The 6000-nt window shown below is 33.3% G+C and overlaps 1 protein-coding gene across 4 annotated transcripts in view; it reads left to right on the top strand.

The window, feature by feature from the left end:
• Positions 1–2380: 2380 nt before the first annotated feature.
• Pxn (Peroxidasin) overlaps positions 2381–6000 on the top strand; it is a 384372-nt gene continuing 380752 nt past the window's right edge. Inside the window, exon 1 of one of the 4 annotated variants that reach the window (XM_073983523.1) lies at positions 2381–2785. The gene's annotated coding sequence lies outside the window, so the exon portion shown is untranslated. Of the gene's footprint in view, positions 2856–6000 lie in introns of all 4 variants that reach the window. The other 3 variants (XM_073983524.1, XM_073983526.1, XM_073983525.1) reach the window with 3 other exon arrangements.

Genomic DNA, 6000 nt, shown 5'->3' with positions numbered 1-6000 from the left:
CTGAAAAATACGACAGAAAAATTCTTTTTTGTACAATAGGCATTTACTAATTTGTAGCAAGAGACCAGTTTCAAATTATCTCAACGGGCGACACTGCTGTGGAACAGAATTATATCATAAAAAATGGTTGATATAGTTTTTTTTTGCAAATTTCAAACATAATAAAGAATTTGTAATTGTTATGATGTTCAAAATAGTTCATTACATAAACGTTTTAGAAACTATATACAAAAATTTAAAACCACAAAATTAAGCAACGATAAAATAAAAGATACAATTTTATTGTTGAATTGCTCTTATCAAAAATTTCAAAAACAAAAGATCGCAAGTATGTTTTTTCTAGATGTTGTTTATAAGCCAAAGTATTGGACGTAATATGCAACAAACGTTCAACAAATACGAATAAACGCTTAAACAACACCATAAAACTTAACAACAACTATACGGAAAATTGCTCAAAAATCCTAACGTGTTCATTAGTCTTTATACTTTCAAATATTTTGGACAGTAAGTTTACCAATGTATTTATATAATTCTCTGTAATACTTCCCCAAATACTTTACATATTTCTTGAAACATTTAAAACATTTTAAAATTTTATTCAAAAATTAAAAAAATGTGTAGCATAAGCTAATATCCTATGGGATTGAATATCATTTGGGGGGGGGGGGGGGGGCCCCTGGCTACGTCGGTGATACATACATACATATTTTTGAAATATGGATGTACCTATTTATTACATTATATAATCATTTGATTCCAGATGCCGATTTCCCGCTGATGATTTCAACTTTGAAGAAAATGTGTTTTATTTCACAACTAAGGAGAAACGATGTTTCTATCAGGGTTTCGGAGTCTACTAGTCGGAGTCGAGCAATTTTGCTGGAGTCGGAGTCGAAAAAATAACTCGACTCCGACTACGGGCAAAATTTTTTCCACGTTATAGGAATATGACATTAAATTTGAAACAAGAACTTTTTTTTAAAAAATCATTATTTATTTAAAAGAAAGGTATACTTAAATATATATAAATTATTATATATATAAATTATATTATACTAAGTTAAAGGACAATTCACAGGATATTTACTATCCTTTGAAGTGTAGTCTATTCATCCCTATTTTGTTGATCCAATTGATTCGTTACATTTTTGCAAACAAAAGTAAAGTTCTATGACAAGCAAATTAAGATTGGACCTTTAACCTCTTTCGTCAGAAGTCTTCTCACAAAGGTGTATTGGTATTCTCATCTTGTTTTTTATGAGAAGTCATTCTTGTCTTCTATTAAAGACATTGTTGTCTCTATGGGAAATCTAACTGAATACCCTGTGCCACAAAATAGAAGTTAAGATCTGGGGGGAGGAAAATTCCTTTTGGGAATGAAAGTCCCAATTGAGAACCCCGAAGGATCCCATAGCCGAACTTTCTGAGTCATGACATAATGATTTTTATACCCTACATCTATATGTGGGGAGGGTATTATAAGTTGGTTTTGGCCAAAAAGTTTGTAATGCATCGAAAGAGAATAAACTTATATATACCATAATGAATGTCTCGACGAGCTGAGTCGATCTGGCTAGGCAAAAACTTATTTGGATAAAAGATCAACGTTTTATTTCAAAGACAATATCTCTGTTTCGTTAAGAGGTATATCAAAAGCAAAACCAACAAACAAGGAAAGTAAAAAATATCCCCTCTACAACGATGTAAAGTAGGCTGTCGTTGTCGGTGGTCAAGCAACAGAGATATCGCAATAGTCCGCTTACTTGTTATTATTTTAAAATTTTGTAAATTTTTTGTAAATCCCGCGAAGACTGAGCAACATTTTACAAATACTATTCAATCTACTCATTGACGTCCTTTCGCGATAACTTTTTAGTGGCAAATGTGCTCATTAAAATATTTAGCTTTTTCATAATAATTTATTCTTACGTATAATAATTTATTCTCGTAAAAGCAGAAGTAAAACCGTAACAACCAAAAATTTGCTTGCTATCGGATTTGTACTGGGGAACATTTTCTTAACTAATGTACCAAATATTTTTGATTTAGCGCGAAAAGAAAAATTTAAATTTTTTGAAAATGGAATATGAAAGAAGGATATTTCGAATGCCAAAGTTATTAATACCGCTCACCTTATGGTGTTATACCCTCGGATTTATGTGGCCATAAACTCCCAATGTAACATCCAAAAAAACTGGCAACGCTATATGTCACATCCAACAACGAACATGCATTGTCGACCCCTCAAACATAACATTTTGTTGTATGCAATTAAATTTTGTGTCTTTTGGCGCAACTTAACCACTCACCACCCACCCACAACAACCTAACGAAGGCGATTTTCACTTCGTCAAGAATGAAAAACATGAACATGTTCATACATACATAGAACGTATGTATGTTTCTATGCTGTTCGTATGGAAATTGTATGAAAATTTGAGATGCACTCGGCCAGCATTCATTCATCTATTCCAATATTCTACTGTAAAAATCAGATGTGCATTGATGGTCGTCGCGAACGGTTGTTGTTGTACGTGCGCTTGTTGCATTTAATGAAACTTGAAAGAAAAAAATAATAATACAACAGATTTTAAAATGCGCGTATGAAAAAAAATCGAAATAATTTTTCAAAATTGTGCCAAAGTTAAGCACTGCTTTTGAAACACGGTCATCGCTGTCAACGTCATACTCATATGCACCATATTTATTTCGTGCTTACTTGCTTCAAAGATTAACAAAATAACGGAAACATATTTCAAAGTGTGCGTTTTGCGATAAAATGGTAAAACAAAATGCCTAACAACAAATAATAAAAAAGAAAATCTAAAGAAGTAGAGTAAAAGAAAATGTGTGTAAGGCTCAAGAAAAAAATGTTATCACAGAAGTGAAATTTTGTGTGTTTCTTTGCTGTTGTTATTGTTGTTCAGCCCACAGCTAAGCCTTCATCAATTTATATCCTCTATCGCAAATTGTTTGTTTGGATTTACGATGTCGCAAAAGAAAGCTAAAACTATGTGAAAACGGATAACATTTCAGGAGAATCGCATAAACTACAACCACATCTTCTGAAATTCGAAATATAAAATGTCAATAAAGTTTTTTTTGTTTGGTAAAGAGTTTGGGTTTTGGAAAAAAAAGTTTTAAAATAGTTATAATCTGAAAATAAGGATTAATATTCATATGTTAACAAATATCTTTATAGTGAATAAAACTAGAAGGGAAACAATACAGTGACAAGCATATTACTAAACAAGTAAGAACGGCGTTAGGTTCTGCCTGGTCGAACTTTTTATACCCTCCACCACCTTCAATACAAAAATTGAAGTAAAATGGAACAATTAGCTTCCTTTCTTTTATGAAGAATACTAAGTACAAAATTTCAGTAAAACAAAGTGGTTAGCCTTCAAAATACCAAAATTCGGGATGGACCGTTCTATGGGGTAATATAATAACGTCGATCTATTCTACGGATACTTATTACCAAGCAAAAGTCGACTTTTCGATCTTTTGATTTATGGTTAAAACTTAAAAATCGATCTTTCGATCTTTTGATGTTTACTTAGAAATCAAAAATCGATTTTTCGATCTTTTGATTCTTACTTAGAAATCAAAAATCGATCTTTTGATTTTTACCTAGAACTGAAAAGTCGACCTTTCGATCTTTACTTAAAACGGAGAAGTCTACTTTTCGATCATTCGATTTTATTTTCAACATTTTTTTACATTGCATTACATGCATAGTGTTATAAATAAGGTGTACGTGACAATCGGCGGTGTTTTACTGCTTTTATAAACCAAATTGACAGTTTTTATAAAGAAATGGTGTGTTCATAGTACCGTTAGATTAACTTTGTTCATCAGTATTGTTGCCTTGCTCTTGCCAATGTAATCTGTATATTTCATTTTCGTAGTACATCAAAAAGTCAAAATAGAACTGATCTTTCGATTTCCAATGCAAAAATCTAAGAACCATAATAGAAAATCGATCTTTTGATTTTCTATGAAATCAAATGTCGACTTCCATTTGTAGATTCTTATAGTCAAAAAATCGAGAAATCGATTACTCGAAAATCGACTTGCGCATCCCTAATACCGACAATTTTCATATGGAAATATTTTAGACTCAAATAAGACAAAATACCAAATTTCCGATATTTCGTTAAGATAAAGTGGTTAAAACCTAAAAATACCGAAAATCAAGAGATGTGCTTCTATGGGGGATATAGTAAGACGTGTACCTATACTGATAATTCTATTCTGGAATATTTTATAACCCCATGGAAGACTAAATAAAAGATTTCAGTCATTTCGGTTGGATATTGGCGTTACAACCTTCAGGACGTGGACACATATGGACGGATTTCAGTCGTACAGATTTTTACCTCCAATACCAAATTTCAGCCATTTCGGCGGGTTGTTGTGGCCACAACCTTCAAAATACCGAAAATCGGGATATACCGGTCTTTGGAGGCTTTATGAAGGCGTGACCTTGTACCGTCAAATTTCTAGAAAAAAGTTGTATACCACCAACGAAGACTAAACACAACATTTCAGCCATTTTGGAGGAATATTGAGGCCAGAACCTAAATTCGGGAGGTACCTACCTTAAAAATTGGGAAATGTATCTTGATTTCAACAGACTGACGGACATCACTAAATCGACATAGAATTTTACCCTGATCAATAATATATATACTTTTTGTTACAAACGGAATGACTAATTTAATTACACCACCCATATTGTGGTGGAGGGTATAAAAATCAAAGCGATTCGAGAGCAGAACTTTAACGGCATTTTTCCGAAATTTTGTGTGGGAGGTACTCGAAGGAGTTGACATGTATGTATAGTCCGGAGCAAGTTGAGTTGAGCCGCTCAGCTAAATTTTTTTCTTTAAATTGTAAATTTTTTTAAATAGCCGGCCTTCGGCCGGATCCCCTGATAAAACTTGTGTCGTCATAACGAAGGCAGTGAATACAACTTGCTACAACAACAAAGCGATACGAGAGGAGGCCTTTTACGGCATTTTTCTCGAAAGAGTTGACATATATAGTCCATATTCGAACCCAATCCATATCTCGTAGTGACAAGTTTTGAAATTTGTAGACTAAGTTCGGACAAAATATTATAATGATTGTTCCACAAACATCCCAGAAAGGGACAAGGGAGACTTCTCTCATATCAATGAGTGCACCCCGATTCATATTTTGCTCAATGATATGGGACTTACTATTTATCGCCGAGTCCGAACGGCGTGTCTAAGACACCACTTTGTAGAGAAGTTTTACATGGCTGAAATACTCAGGAAATATCGCCAACATTACTGAGAGGTATTTTGCCACCAACAAAAATCAGAGCTATTCAAGAGCTGGTCTTAGACTGAACTTTTCCAAAATTTTGTGTGGTAGGTACACGAAGGAGTGGATCGATTGAGTTCACATCTTAGCCTCATCTAAGTCTGGTGGAAATTTCACGATGTGCAAAGTATGGACCCAATCGCTTACTCACTTCAAGGGTTATCGCGCGCAAAATTTTTTCGAATATTTTTTGAACTTGAAGTTTGGAAAAAATATTACGAAGGTCAAATTTTCGACCAAATCGGTTCATTTCGTTGTTGAATGTACGAAGCCAGTAAGCGTGAATATTTGGGTATATGTATTTGTGAATATACCAAAATATGAACTATTGGCTAAAATCTTAAAAATACCGAAAAGCGGAAGGAACTATTTTATATATATATATATAGGGAATTACATCCTATAGGGGCTATATCAAATCCGGGTTCTATACTGACAATTCTTTGCGGAGATGTTGTATATCCCCAACAAATTTTAACCATTCCTGAAGGAAAATGCTGCTAAAACCTTAAAAAATTCCGAAAATCGGGAGGTACAGTTTTATGAGTGTTATATCAAAACGCGGACCTATATTGAAAGATTTTCGAGAGAAAGTTTTCAACCCTAAAAGAAGAATAATTACCAAATTTCAGCCAAATATCG

Source organism: Musca autumnalis, unplaced genomic scaffold (genome assembly GCF_047663935.1).
Source record: "Musca autumnalis isolate F117 unplaced genomic scaffold, ASM4766393v1 scaffold_4, whole genome shotgun sequence".
In the NCBI taxonomy this organism is placed as follows: Eukaryota; Metazoa; Arthropoda; class Insecta; order Diptera; family Muscidae; genus Musca; species Musca autumnalis.
This window is presented reverse-complemented; position numbering and strand designations above follow the sequence as displayed.